Source organism: Macaca mulatta, chromosome 17, assembly GCF_049350105.2.
Source record: "Macaca mulatta isolate MMU2019108-1 chromosome 17, T2T-MMU8v2.0, whole genome shotgun sequence".
Lineage (NCBI taxonomy): Eukaryota > Metazoa > Chordata > Mammalia > Primates > Cercopithecidae > Macaca > Macaca mulatta.
The window spans coordinates 17,445,498-17,461,658 of NC_133422.1; the positions used below are offsets into that span (position 1 = coordinate 17,445,498).

The window sequence follows — 16,161 nt, forward strand, 5'->3', positions numbered from 1 at the left end:
GCAACAGGATATAATATATGCACCTAATTCAAGAGTACCCAGATAGAAAAAGCATATGTTATTAGAGCTAAAGGAGAGATAGACCTCAATACAATCACAGCTGGAGACTTCAACACCCAACTTTTAGCACCGGACAGACCTCCCAGACAGAATATCAACAAAGAAACACTGGACTTAACCTGTGCTATAGGACAAATAGGCTTAATAGATATTTATAGAGCACTTTATCCAAAATCTGCAGAATACACATTCCTTGCTTCAGCCCATGGATCATTCTCAGGAAGAGGCCATAAGTTAAGTCACAAAACAAGTCTTTAAACATTCAAAAAATTGAAGTAATATCAAGCATCTTCTTTCATCACAATAGAATAAAACTACAAATCAATAACAGGAGGAATTTTGGAAACTATTCAAACACATGGAAATTAAATAATATGCTCCTGAATGACCAGTGCATCAATAAAGAAATTAAGAAGAAAATTGAAAGATATCTTGAGACAAATTACAATGGAAACACAATATACCAAAACATATGGGATACAGCAAAAGCAGTACTAAGATGAAAGTTTATAGCTGCAAGTGCCTATATCAAAAAGAATAAAAACTTCAGAGAAATGACTTAAGGATGCTTCTTACAGAACTAGAAAAGAAATAGCAAACTAAACCCAAAATTAGTAGAAAAAAAGGAATAATAAATATCAGAGAATATACATGAAATTGAAATTAAGAAAAAAAATACAAAAGATCAATGAAACAAGAAGTTTGTTTTTTTAAAAGATATACAAAACTGACAAACCTCTGGCCTGACTAACAGAGAAGATCCAAATAAATACATTTAGAAATGGAAAAGAAGACATTACAGTTGAGATTGCAGAAATATCAAGGGTCATCAGTGGCTGTTATGAACAACTACATGCCAATAAATTGTAAAATCTAGAAGAAATGGACAAATTTCTGGACACATGCAACCTACCAAAATTGAACCATGAACAAATCCAAAAACTGAACATATCAATAATAAGTAATGAGATCAAAGCTGTAATAATAAAGTCTTGCAGTAAAAAAAAAAAAAAAAAAAAAAAAAAAAAAGTCCAGGATTGGATGACTTCACTGTTGAATTCTACCAAACATTTAAAGAAGAACTAATACTCATACTCCTCAGACTATTCCAAAAAACTGAGGAAGAGGGAATACCTCCAAACTCATTCTACAAGGCTAGTATTACCCTGATACCAAGACCAGACAAAGAAACATTTAAAAAAAGAAAACTGCAGGCCAATATATCTGATGAATATTGAGACAAAAATCCCCAACAAAATATGAGCAAACTGAATTAAATGATACATTAGAAAGGTAATTCATCATGACCATGTTGGATTTATCCCTGCAATGCAAGGATGGTTTGACATACACAAATCAATCAGTGTGATACATCATATCAACTAAAGGGTTAAACCATACTAAAGGGTAAAAAACATATAATCAATTGATTCTGAAAAAGTATTTGATAAAATTCAACATACTTCATGATAAAAACTCTCAAAAAACTGCATATAGATGCAATATGCCTCCACATAATAAAAGCAATATTTGACAAATAGACATCTAGTATCATAGAAATGGGGAAGAATTGAAAGTGTTTCTACTAAGATCTGGAACATGACAAGGATGCCCACTTTCATAACTGTTATTCAACATAGTACCTAAAGATTCCACCCTAAAACTATTAGAATTGATACACAAATTCAATAAACTTGCAGGATACAAAATTTCATCATCTCACTTATTTGTGGGATATAAAAATCAAAACAATTGAACACATGGAGATAAAGAGTAGAAGGATGGTTACCAGAGGCTGGTGTGGGTAGTGGTGGTTGAGAGGGAGTGCGGACAATGAGCACAAAAAATAGTTTGAAAGAATAAATAATATGTAGTATTTGATATCACAACAGGGTGACTAAAGTCAAACTAATTTAATTTTACATTTAAAAATAACTAAAAGGGCATAAATGGATGATTTGTAACATAAAAGATAAATGGTCAAGTGAACAGATACTCCATTTTCCATGGTGTGATTATTACTGACTACATTCCTGCATCAAAATATCTCATGTACCCCATAAATACATAAACCTACTATGTACCCAAAAAATTAAAAATAAAAAAATATGCAAAATGCATAAATAAATCAGTTTAACTACAGATAGGACATGGTGAAAAAAAGACGATTCATAAATGGGAAGAGAGAGCTGTAAATAAAATATACAGATTACAACCCAGAGGACAAAAATAAATGGAAAAAGCATTAAAAGAAAAAGTAAAGTTTACTACAACACGACATAGTGTAAAAAGCTATATACATCTTTATTTGGAGGTCTTAAGAAGGGAAAAAATGAAGGTCAAAGCTATATCTAAAGAGATAGTGACTAAAATTTTTCTAAAAGTAATGAAAGACAGGAAGCCATGCTTTAAAAATGGTCCAAATGTTGGCCGGGCGCGGTGGCTCAAGCCTGTAATCCCAGCACTTTGGGAGGCCGAGACGGGCGAATCACGAGGTCAGGAGATCGAGACCATCCTGGTTAACACGGTGAAACCTCGTCTCTACTAAAAATACAAAAAACTAGCCGGGCGAGGTGGCGGGCGCCTGTAGTCCCAGCTACTCGGGAGACTGAGGCAGGAGAATGGCGTAAACCTGGGAGGCGGAGCTTGCAGTGAGCTGAGATCCGGCCACTGTACTCCAACCTGGGCGGCAGAGCGAGACTCCGTCTCAAAAAAAAAAAAAAAAAAAATGGTCCAAATGTCAAACAGTAGAAATAAAAGGACACTATCTAGACACATAATTGGGTGACTGCTGATAATAAAAAAGTAAGAGAAAACATAAAAACAAGAAAAAGAAAACACACATTAACCTCAAAGAGCATCATCAGACTCACAGCTGACTTCTCAACAGAAATGGTGGAAGTTGAAAGTCAATTTAACAGCATTTTGAAAGTACTGAAATAAAATGAATTTTCAACCTAGAATACTCTAGCTAATGAAAGAAACTTTAAAAGTGAGGTTAAAACAAAAACATTTCAATCCCACAAAAATAAAAAATTCATTGTCAATATACACTGAAACGTATACTAAAGAGAATCTTGATCTGTCAAGATACATGTTGGTACTAGAAGGAATAGATGTCATCTAAAAACATATGATATCTGTAATTATAAAAAAAAGCTAAAATAGAAAATGAAACATACTAATCATTATTTCTGGAAAAATAAAAAATCATCTATCCAGCTCAGGCTCCCCACCCCTGCCCCCATGCACATGTGTTGGTACATAGAAATTATATATTTTAAAAGATAAACATACCATCCTCCAATTTATTTTAACTTATTTTAGGGTAAGAAGTAAAGACAAAAATAGCTCATCAAACATACGGATAAATATTTTGCATTGTTTTGTCTTACACTTATATTTCTGGCAACTAGCAAACACTTTCAAAATACCATGCTGCTAAGAGTTTAGAAAAATGAACTGAAAGTATTTATTGCATGAATTAAAATTAAAATGTAAACTGTTTATAAAATGAACTATTAACTATGATTAACAACATCAGTAATATATCAAGTATTTTGCTATTTTAGACAGGACATTTGAAAATATTTGTATGGTGAATATTTTTAATATTTTTCCTTAGGATCATATTGGGCACTCATTTTGGTGTAAAACATTCAACCCCACCACCAACCATGTAATGATATTAACTTCATAATGCCCTAGAGAGAATAATAGATCATTTTTCTGAAGCACAATAGACTAAATTCAATGTGCCTTTTCCTGTACACAAAGGGACAATGTAATAACCTGAAATCTCCTTTCTTTACATATTTTTGTTTAAGCCTTTCTTCATATAAAATTTTCTTAAATAGACTAGGAAGAAATGTCTATGTCCAACCTATGGAGAAGAAAGAAAACAGTAATGGGATTTCATCAGAAGGCATAATTTAATCAAGGTTGTAATTTCGTTTCACCATGAAAACATGATCTTACCACAATTTTATAAATGTTCATAAATATGCATGTTCACCATATGCACCACCTACATATGGAAGCACCCTGCTATGGTTGAGGCAGCAGGGAATGTGAATTCATATACAGCAGTTCCTCTGTCATAAGCCTCCAATCCATGAGGGAGTAGCCTTAGTCCCAGGTCCAATTAGACAATTGAAAATTCCCATTTGTAGGACTGATGGAGTGCTAGCAGAGTATAGTATTGAAGAAACAAAGGGTATGTGAAACCCTTTGAGCAGTCACTGTCTTCGGTTTACTTATATATCTATTTCATTATATTTAAAATAATCCAGATAAATTTCAGGCAGACGCTGAAACCCTTCTAAAATCAGTTGAATTCCAGTGTGTTTTATGAGTAGAGAGTCTCATTGATCACATTAAATATTTGACAATAATCCTTTTATATATTAAAGATGAAAAGATCTCATTTTGACTCTCAAAACCAGAAGCATTGTAAGAAAGTAGATTATCTTTTTAAAAAACTTCATTTAGATACACTGAAATTAATTAGGTTATATGCTTCAGCTATACTAGGTTATTCAAAAATTGATCATTCCAAGTGCAGTGCTCAGTTTGTTTACTTTTTCTCAACTGGGTTGTATATTCATTTTGTAGATATTTACATTTTTAAAAAATCAAAGGCTAAAATGTTACAATTTAAAAACAGATCTTCTGTATTTGATGTTGGCAATAATTATTGCCATTAATTATTAATCTTTAAAAAGGTAATTTCCACTATTTAATTATGTACCATATTTCAATTACAGCAGTGCACTAACTGGTAAAAAATATGCTTAAGCAAGTTCTGCTTTAAGTTCTGGTTTTAGTGGTTCATTGCTAAATACAATAGAATGCAAAGCAGTTCTTATTCTTCAGGTTAAAATTGTTGACATTTTTATTTGATGGAAAAATATTTATCATAAACACTACTATAATGAAATGTTATTTATTAAAGCTTCTTTTATTCACAAAAGGGCAAAATCATTTGCTGGTTCACTTTGTTCCAAGAACGTGCTGGAGTGCTAAATGAAAATGTGCAGTTCAGCTCCAAGTAGCTTGCACATTACAAATCAAAATGTTAAGCTGTGAGGTTAAAATGAACCAGATAAGCAAATAACACTTTCCCTGATGCCAACATCTCTTTTTATACAGCACATGCAGAGGGACATATCTTTAAATGTTCTTTCTCCTTTATTTTAGAGGCTCTCAGATGCTTAGACGTAGGCACTCTAATTATTTTGCATGATAACCCTCAGAAAGGAAAAAATTCTGGCACTGTTGGTAGTCCTAGGAATGCAGGTTCCAATAATGATTTTTGTAAAAAAGATGATTGTATCTAGTCCCTTTTTTGTTTTCAAGATTAAAGGCCATGAGAAAGGTAGTCTATTTCTAGGTTTTCAATAGACTTAGCAGTAGACAGAGGAGCCCATGAGAAAATACTAACAAGGGGCCCTGAGAACTCCTAGATTTCTCTAAAATTGATCTGACCTTATAGAATCTCTTAAGCCAAGGTCTCTACTGTCTCAAGAGAAAGGGGTAGGGTGGTGAGAATCCAGGTCATTATATCCCTCACTACAAAAGGTTTGCTTCATTGGTTCCATGTGGGATAGGGCAACACGTCCTAGGGTAACACCAAAAATCCAACCAGACTTTGGAAAACAACTTACCTCTTAAAATACATAGCCTGTGAATGGTAATTTGGTAATATCTATGTATAAAAGGAAAACACTGTTTTTAATAGTGTCAATAATGCTATTTAAATTTAACAACGGATTTACAGTCAAAAAACTTAAGTCCTACTCTTATAGAAAACAATAATTAGTGGCAAAAAGGATGTATTTAGATTTATTCCACCATGACCCAAAGTTTTTGTTTTGTTCTGTTTTATCTTTTAAATGTCAAGTATGGACTCTACTCATTGTAATATAATTTATGTTATTTATTTAGTGAGTTCACAGTTGTTATGGGAAAGGATCAAGGGAAAATAAGGTTGCCAAATATGTTTTAGATAATATAGAATGCTGGAGTATGACAAGAGGCTTATAAACAAACTTTTCTTAAAATATTAAAGAAAAAGGAAAATATGTCTTATTCATCTCTGTATCCTCAGCATCTAGCAGAGTGACTGTTAAGGCCTCAGTAAAGTGTGTGCTTCTTTGTGTGTATGTGTGCATGTGTGTAGACAGAGAAATGCACAGTCATGCATCAAATAACAACATTTTGGTGAACAAAGAACTGTGTATATGATGGTGGGCCCTTAAGATTATAACACTGTATTTCTACTGTACTTTTTCTATGTTTAAATACACAAATATCTACCATTGTATATTTACAATTGCCCACAGTATTCACTACAGTAGCATGCTACACAGGTTTGTAGCCTAGGAGAAATAGGCTATTCCATATAGCCTAGGTATGTAGTAAGCTCTGCCATCTAGGTTTGTGTAAGTACACTCCGTGATGTTCATGCACTGATGAAATTGCCTAATGATGCCTTTCTCGGGACATATTTGATGTATGACTGTATGATCATATAGAAAGATTTAGGAGGCCTACTTAGAAACATACTTATAAATAAGATTGCTTCCAAGTCATTCATTGCAAATCTAACCATTTTGTAGGGACACTGATATATTCACAAACAAATCCTGTGGTCCTTTATGGGTTACTCTATACTATTCAATAATAATTTGTGTTTCACACTCAGAAGCATATATATGTATGTTGTATACACATATAAATTATATTCCTGTACATATTGGGCTCTAGATAAAATTAAAGAAGACCCAACTCTGCTTGTCAAACTGCAAGTACCACAAAGGAATATTCATTTAAAGTGAGACCTCAATGTGATTCAGGGCATGCAGCTTCACTCTACCTTAGAATGAAAGGGATCTTTACATAAAAAGATACTCATGCTGTCATAAATGGCGAAGATGATTGTACATAAATCATGATAGATTCTCTGTTATTCACTTCATGTACACTATGTCTGTTGTGTCATCCCTCCATTGTATTTTTAGGGGTTCATATTGGTGTATGATCAGCTACTTGAATGAACAGTGTATTAAATTAAAGAGGTTGAGCATAGCAACTGATAACAGACCAATTCAATCATTTATGCATTCATTTATTTCACTCATCTATTCAAAAAGCACGTAGTCAGTGCTATTATACTACTTCTGTGAAAATAAAAATTACAATGTATTATGAACTATGATCCTGGTATGCAAATTGTGTTATTTCTCCACTATCATTTAGAGATGAAATGCATGAAAAATATAGCAGAGTATCTGAACACTTTTCACAATCTTGATTTGTAAAAACTCTATTGTCAATGAAGTAGAATGAAAAAATTTTTAAAAAATCCCTCATGCCACACACAATGGGACATCATGTACTGTCAAGTCTTTGAAATGCATTCTCAACTTACTTTCCAAATATCCTCACTCCAAAGAAGTCTCTGGCTTTCTTTAGTTCAGTCAGCATTCCTGAGAAATACTTGTATCTGTCCTCTTTCAACTCTAACTACTCCTCTCATAGTGTAATGGAACAAAAGCCCTTCTTTAAGAATTCTGGCACGGTACCACTTAAACTGAAACACATTAATAACTTGGTTATATAAATCCTACAAAAATGAGCGTTATAGAGTGAGTAGTTGACCGAAAGTTAAGTTTATTGAATAATGGTGAGTAAATTATTTTTGTAACATAAGAAATAATATGGTACTCATTATATTGTATAAGTGCAACATTATCACGACTGGCATCATGATATAAATATATGCTAAAAATTTAGCCAAGTACAATATTATAAAAGTATAAATACATTAATTATGTCAATTATGAAGCATAGTATTTATGGCACTCTAATTCAGTTACAAACTCACACAGTTTTGAAAATCCTCTGGTTTCCTTAAAAAAGTTTACTGTTGGTAGAGGAGACAGACCTCTACCAACCTGCAAGACAGAATATAGCAAGCTGTTTGCTTGTATTTATACCTGGGACATCTGGAGAAATGAAGGAAACTTTAAAGGAGACGGTCATACTGGATTTAACTAGGCACTAACCAGGCTTTAGTGTCTGAAGAACATTTTTACAGAAACAAAAAGGTAGAAGTTATTCTAGACAGAGGGAACTTTGCCAGAAAATATAACATAAATGAAAAGCGTATGCATGTGCCTTTCATCTGTTGATTCAATTATTCATTTAGTAATATTCAACAAATATCTACTGAATGGATAATATTTAAGTGATAATTTTTGTAATGGTATTACATTTTGTAAAGAAATTATTCCTTCAACCTCAATGTCAATAGGTTTTGGACACAATCCTGTCAGCGCAAATGCATATATATGCTTAGTAAGTATCATGACAAATTTGTTAAGATTTGGCACCAGCTAATCGATGTCTTTTGGGATGCATGAATGAGAGCTCCTCTCAAATACCAAGGGACACTACAATAATTAGAAAATTAAAATTTCAGGTAAAACTAAAACAAATACACTTGTCTAGAAATTTTACATAACATTGATAAGATGTAGTATAAACCTAACATGTCTTAGCATGACCTTTTTTTAATAAAGACATTTTATTACCAGCTTACAAATGTTCAAAAGTTTGGAATGATAACTTTTTGTTTATAAATTATAAGCTCATGAATAGTTCTAAAAAAATATAATCTTGAACTTTGTTCATAAAAACAAACTTTTTTTTCTTTTTACATGTACTAGATGTATATTTAAGAATAAGAAAGGAAGTCATTTTGAGATCATCCTGCTTAAGACAAGTAGCTTACCTCTTGCTCTGCTTCAAAACTGATAGAATTTTAACAGACTACTGTTTCAAATTCTATCCCCATTATGGGGACAGTTGTTTATGTTCCGATGCTATATTTTTAAAATTCAAGAAATAAATAGCTGAAAAAAATGAATTTATGAAACTTATTAAAAGATTATTGATTGTATCTTAGAAACCACAGGAATTAAGTAAAAAGAGTGTAGACTTTACTCTCAGGTAGATGTACTCTCACCTGATAGTGAAGGGATTTGATATACTTCAAATCCTGCCTTCCCACAAAGCAGTTTTGTGATTTTCATAAATTTCATCTTTCTCGGATTGTTAAAATGTGATAATACTTCAGTTTCAAGGTAGATGTTAAGATAGCAATGAAAAATAGCTTTCTTTTTCAAAGTTTCTTGCGTAGCGCCAAGTGTACATTAAATTCTCATAAATATTGGCCCATTTTCTCTCTTTTCTTTTTTCACAATAGGTCCTGTTTCAGGTAAATTTCAACTCTTGATAGTATTTGTTTGACATAAAAAGTCATGGTGACTTTTTCGACATATTTCAAAATCTAACAGCAAACTACAGACGGAATATAATTAATGAGTATCTGATTCGTTTCATTTCACTGTCATTTCTCAAAAAGAATGCAGTGTGCTAAATAAAGCTATCAAGGCATAGTTTTAAATTAATGTTTTAATTAACATCTCTAATTTTATATGTAACACTGTGTCCATGTGTCATCTAGTGTCTCTCAAGAAGTCATTATGACACTGCTGTATTTCTAAAAAGACAGATACAACATACATTAATATTAATAGGATGTTACATACAGTTTAGTTACAATAGTAGATCAAGTTCTGAAACTATTTTTTTTCTTATCCTATTAAAATTAAACAACTTTCAGGAGGGTCATTTAGATTTTTTAAACATTTAGATACATCACTTAATTTGCTAAATAGTTCATGAAACTACATGGTTTTGAATTAATACATTTTCAATGCACTTGCCTTTAATTTTCAGTTTCCCAAATAAACAGTGTCTTTCCCTAAATGTATTTTTTGCATCATAAAGTTATTTCGGTAATACTAATGTTCTCAAAAATTAGGTCTATATTTGTGCTGATTAAAAAGACACAGTCATATTATATTCCCAATCAAAATATTCTCAAATCTCTTAAAATATTGAGGTGTCAATGCCTCTGGAAGGGTTAGAAATAGAAAACATGAGGAGTAAGATAGTTCTAAATCAACTATTCATTATAACTAGATAGAAACAAATTCCCAATTAAATTTGGGTTGAATCGAACCAGTTTTAATATTTTTTTTGGGGGGGGGAGTATAGGGTATAATTAGGTGAAAAGGCAAAGTTTTTATTTTGAGCTGTCTCCTCTCAAACTCATTTTTAATGAGAACCAAATAATCATGGTCTGGTTTCCATAGGCATTAAAGAGGTCAATAACACTGGTTTCAAATGAGTCCAGACAATCCAATTTCTAAAGTCAAAGTGCACATTAGAATTTGATTTCATAAACTATATGGCAATGATTGTTTTGGAAAAATGAAAATTTAATAGTTTATTGTGTTTTCCCTTTACCTGACATTATTTTCAAAAATACAACCATCATATTTTCATAAAATAGTCAGTTCCTAATTTTATAGTTCTAGCTACTGCTTAGTATTTCTCATAAATCTATCTTTACTTATATATCTATATTAACTTCAAGCACTGATAGTTACAATATTTACTATTGAACCAATGTGTGCATATTTTTATTTTTCTTCCAATACATGCATAGATCAGAAAAGAGAAATTATTTCAGTTTTCAGCTGCTAAATATAATGCTGATTATCTGAGCTGCCATAAATAATCCTGGCAATTAAACATACAGGTATAAAAATATAACAGACTATTTCAAAAAATATACATTTAAAAGTATTTTTAATTCAGTGGGGTTAAAATCAGTGCATCTTAAAGGGGGTTATTATATTTCAATACAAATGTAATTATGTTTTTCACAGGGTACGCTGATAGCATTTGACTAGATGATCAGATATGTTTATTACCTTGAAATCATAAAAGAAAAATTAAAAATAATGATTGTCATCATTTCTATCTTTCATCTATAGTTAGGAAACAGCAATTTTTCTAAGCTTAGTTATTACAGTGAAGTTTTTAATAACATCTAGTTCACAAACGTATTGATAGATACAGCCATCCAAATATTGAAAAATAGCCAATCTAACTTCCAGATTCCTTACCAATTAAAATGATGTAATAGTTTATAAACATAAGTTGTTATTTTTTAGTAGTTATTTATTTGGTTTCCTAAATGAAGATGTTGAAACAGGTAACTTTTTAGTCCTATAGATGGCTGTAGTTCTCCATGGAGCGTAAGTTAGAAAGTTAGTTTGAAATGTGTGTATAGAATAAGACATTAAAATTTCCTCTAATGAGAAAGAATAAAATGATTGCTTCTGTTACTTCTTCTTAATACAAAGTATGAATTGATTAAGGTTATTTTATATGAAAAGTTATTTGGCCTCTTACTGGCTGAATAACTAAAATAGCTATAAAATTCATATAGAACTTTAACTCTGTCATGGCCTTATTTATGCATTTTTATCTTGACCTTTTGGAAATAAATGCAACAGAAAAATAAATTATATAACAATTACAAGATTTTAAAGATTATAAGTAATGAAAATCTAGTCCAACTCATATATCTTTCAGAATGACCAGTAAGCAAGTAAATTGAAATTGATCTTATTGCTTTTTTTTCCCCTTAAACATTTAAGGAGGATATTTTATGGACAATAGTGTCCAGGTGAATAAAAGTAGGCGTTATAAATGTAATTTTAAATAGCAAACCCAACACAATGATGAAGATTTCAACATTTTAACATCTCCGCCCACTCTTACTCTCAATGTCTAATTTAGAGTTTTACCAAAAAAACCCCCAAAACCAAAAATACCCTCCAGTAAACCTTTTTGTTAAAGAATTGGTAATATTCTTGATGTTGTGATTATGTACTATGAAAGGAAAGGCAGAAATTATATGAGCCCTGAGAGGCAGTATTTTATTAAAACTGAAAAAGTTTTACAAGTCTGTCTTTTTTTTTTTTTTTTTTAATTAAACAACTAAAGCTTCCTTCTGTCTCCTCCTACTCCTTTGGCTTGGTGCTTACTCCTTAAGCAACTTGCTGCATTTTATAGCTATGGAATTTCACTGGGAAGGACCTCCCTAAGAAGCCATGTGAACAGGGATACACCATAGTGGATACACCATAGTGAATGCAGACAGACAAGATAAGAGAACCCTTTCCTCAGCTCTCCTAAACCCTCGATGCCTTTCCAGTATACTCTTGTCTCTAGTCACAAAAGGCAGCTGAGTTCACAGCTGGAACAACAAGTTGTGCAGTGAATCCCAGTGATTTCACCAAGTGGCAAACCGGGTCATGGGCTTCATTGGCTTCATTGGAATCTCGGTTGCCAGGCGAACTAGGAATCACTAGCCTGGGTCGGGCAACACGGATAAAAGTGTTTCTGTTTCTTGACAGAGAATGAAAATGACGCAGAATGTAATCGATCGGTAGAATATTGATCACTTTACTTCCTTCGTGCCCCTACTTTAAGTGCCGGAGAGCTAAGGCCTCACTTATATGCACCCAGGTGCCCCCGAGATCTCCATTTTCCCCAAATGCATAAAAGGCTAACAGCGGTCACATTCCCCAGCACCACGGCGTGGCTACAGCGCCTTTGTTTACCATATAAGTCACACCAGGGGTTCACTCCTCGCCTTCTCCCCTGCTTTAAAGCCGAGTGCAGTGGAAGACGGAGAAGCACCCCCAAACTCCTGCTCAGCCCGAGTCAAGCACCAAAAGCTTCACAGATTTTTTTTCCTGAGCCTTGAAGAGAAACCATACAGCCAGAACCTTTTGAACTCGTAACCCCCCAGGGATGTCCGCCTCCCAGAAGAGAGCCGGCTTCCCAGGCAGCTTAGGAAACTTAACCGAGATCCCAGAAAGAAGGCGAGGTGTAGCTCCGGGCGAACGGAGCTCCGAGGCGACATCCTCTTTACCTGCAAAGTTGCAATCTTCAGGCTGAAGTGATGGGATCCGGGGACGGACGGCGCGGGTGCCGTGCGGGGTGAGAGCACGCCCGGCAAATTCCGATGGAATTCCCTTAGTCGCTGCCGAGTTTTGGAGCATTCCAAGGAAAAGGAACGAAGCTGGAGCCCACGCAGCTGGCACCGAACTGGGCGGAGTGAGGATGCTCTGAAAGCGAAGCCATGGGAGGCGGGGGAGGGGCGGCCCGGGAGGGGGAGGTAAGCGCCAGGGGAGGAGAACCTCTCCCACCCCCGCCCTCACCGATCCCTCTGGATAAAGTTAAGAGTTCCCACGGCTGATAGCGGATGAGCCCAGAGAAAGGCACCCCGCCTTCCGTCCCTGGCGGCTGCCCGGCTCGGGGTCCGCACAGACCGCGCTGGAAAGGGATAGTCCGGGAAGATGCGCGTCCCACGCACCACACTGCTTGGAGGTGGAGGAGACCCGCGCGCTGGCAGGAGCTGATGCTCCGTCCCCAACTCGTCCCCCTCGAATAACCTCCACCCACCGGGGCCAACTGCTTGAGGTCAGCCAGTGGGCAGGGGAGCTCACTACCAGCCAGCCGTCATCCAGCCAGGTCGGTGGCGAGAATCTACCCTGTGGCCCTGGATGCAAGCCAGACACACCTCCAGTCTTAGGGCAGTCTCTGCAGGCGTGTTGGACTTCAGTGCGCTCTGACACCTAGCTTTTGAATGCCCTGCTCCTAGCCCGGTCAACAAGCACCCATGCGGCCCGCCGCCCGACTGCAAGAAAGTAGCCCCCTGCAACTCTCAAAGCTTCTCCCACTCCCGCTTCTCTGGGCGCCTGGCACCCCCTCTCCTGTCCTCAAGGTGTCAGACTTCCCTTGCAAGAGCTGGAGGATGAGGCTTGCCACTAGTGTCAACAATCGAAACAGTCGCAATGAATAAATGATGAGCCACAGCGTTCCAACCACCCCCCACCCAGTTTGGTGTTTCCAAAAGACACAGGAAATCAGCAAGTTTCCACCAAATATACCAAAACCCTAAGACGCGAGCCAGCCTAAGGGTGCAAGGTTCTGCGGCCGCAGGTAGTGTGCGTGTGTGCGAGTGTGTGTGTGTTACTGGTACCAGCTTACTGAGAGTGAGATTTCAAGATAAAGGTTATCTCTTGTGCAATCTCTTTAGTGTTCACATATGAAAATAAGATTGAAGTACAGAGAGGAATACACACACAGAAACCACACATACACGCTATTGGCAAAGTTGGCAGTAACACTTGCTGTAACTGCAACACGGTGATTCCCAGCTTGTCACTCAGAAAGGCTTCATTGGTTGTGACCCAATGACCCAGAGAAAGACAGAGTTCATGTGTAAGATAGAGAGTGGAGCCCCTGAGGAATCCTAGCTGGCAACTATACCCTCCTGGAGACTGTTTCTACCGGATTTCTGTTGTTTTCTGAAAGCCCTGAGATTAGCTGCTGGTCTCTGATTGTATTCCAGCAGATGCCTGATTCAGCTTCCAATTTACGCAAAAGCTTAGGAGCCACCGTTTTCTCCTGTCGCAACCACGTTGTTACACCTGGGAAGCTGTGATGTGCCGACTGCAAGGAGGACCAGTTTCTTCCCGTGGAATATTCCCAAGGAATATAAACCAACAAACTGGCATCCATATTCAGACTCTAAAGCACAAAATTAAAGAATTTCCTTTTTTATCTTCCCCTACCCACTTCAGAGTTCACATGAGTTGAGGTTTTTGTAAGTAGTTTTCACATGAGTAAAGAGGATATTACCAGAGATCACTCTGGGGTAACTGTGCATGCTGCTTTTTTTTTTTTTTTTTTTTTTAAGTCACTTTTCTTATTTGTTAATTTATCTTTCTCCCTGCCTAACTGCTCCTCTCTGGGTTTATTCCCAGCTCAGCTAGACTCCTATTCTAAATTTCTGAGAGCACTACCTCTAGTCCTTCCCCAATACTAAGGTACATTGAGATAAGCCTGGTTTCTACCATGCGTCTGCAGTAAACAAAAGAGAGAAGGACAAAAAGGTTTTTTGCCTTCCCTGAATCTCTTTATACTCTTTACTTCAAGAAGAATACATTGACATGTTTAAACAGTTCTTTACTTTCCTTAACATTAGATGATGGCTTTTAAAAATATGCAAAATGTATCTCTCACTAGATAAGGTAATAACATTATAATAAATTCAAGTCCACTTTCTAACAAGGGAGAGGAGATGATAAACATATATATGGAAATCTATTTTATTTAATGTAACTGTAAGTATTTTTGTGACATTTATTGACAATGTTTCTTCTCAGCCTGAAAAACAAAATTCTACATACTGTGTTTGAGTTTATATCTTTGAGATAAACCCCTGGTAGATAGAATTCCACATACTGTGATAAGTATAGGTCTTTATAATGCATATTAAAATACATGCAAGAGAAAAGCTGATCAGTGACAAACTTGTCCATTGTTTAGAAGTGATGAACTTTACTTTGCATCCTTAGCATCTGTACCAAGTTAAATGCTCCTACCCCTCTAAGGATTTGTTCTTTATAGCAAATGTTATCTCTGTCATGATGTCAGCAAAGAGATATTTTACCTTTTTTTTTTCTAATTTATTTTTCCCCATAAAAAGGTGCCTATGAAACTGCAATAAATACATAACAGAAAAGAACACCAAGGAGAACATTATATATGTCAGCCATCTGAGCAGGCTGTATTCCCACAGAAAGAAGAATTTGTATTGAGACTCCTTTTCAACAGTTTCATGTGATTATTGATTACTGGTTTCCTGACTCCTACAAAATGATTAGCAATTACAGGAAAATTATTTGAAATCTGTTTAAACAATCTGGTGAATTGCATATACTACAGTCATTAGCAATCCAAAGAGTTTATTTTTAACAATTTAAACATATGAGTTTGGCAGCATTCCACAAACCTGCACTGCACATAAAATGCAATTCATTGAAGTCAAGGAAATTTACAATAAAATGTTACATGCTATCTAGAATTTATTTTTAGTACCTTGTCAAACAAAACAAGAAAGCACTCTTGTTTCCAAATTAGCAAGAGACAAATGACCCAAGGAATGATAGCAGTAAAACAGTTTTGTGTAATGTCTATTTATAGCTAAAGTATATTGTAGAATTGGGATCACAATTGTTTTAGGAATACAATTTTCAATTTACTTCTAAAGATTATTGTTCTGTTTAGGAATTGATAATGTAACATGTATGAAGCACT

The 16,161-nt window shown here is 35.1% G+C and overlaps 1 protein-coding gene across 2 annotated transcripts in view; it reads right to left on the reverse strand.

Annotated features, from left to right (window-relative positions):
* TRPC4 (transient receptor potential cation channel subfamily C member 4) overlaps nt 1-13,103 on the reverse strand; it is a 222,597-nt gene extending 209,494 nt beyond the window's left edge. For both annotated transcript variants that reach the window (XM_028837185.2, XM_015120957.3), the window contains exon 1: nt 12,926-13,103. The gene's annotated coding sequence lies outside the window, so the exon portion shown is untranslated. The remainder of the gene's footprint in view (nt 1-12,925) is intronic.
* Between the last annotated feature and the right edge of the window lie 3,058 nt (nt 13,104-16,161).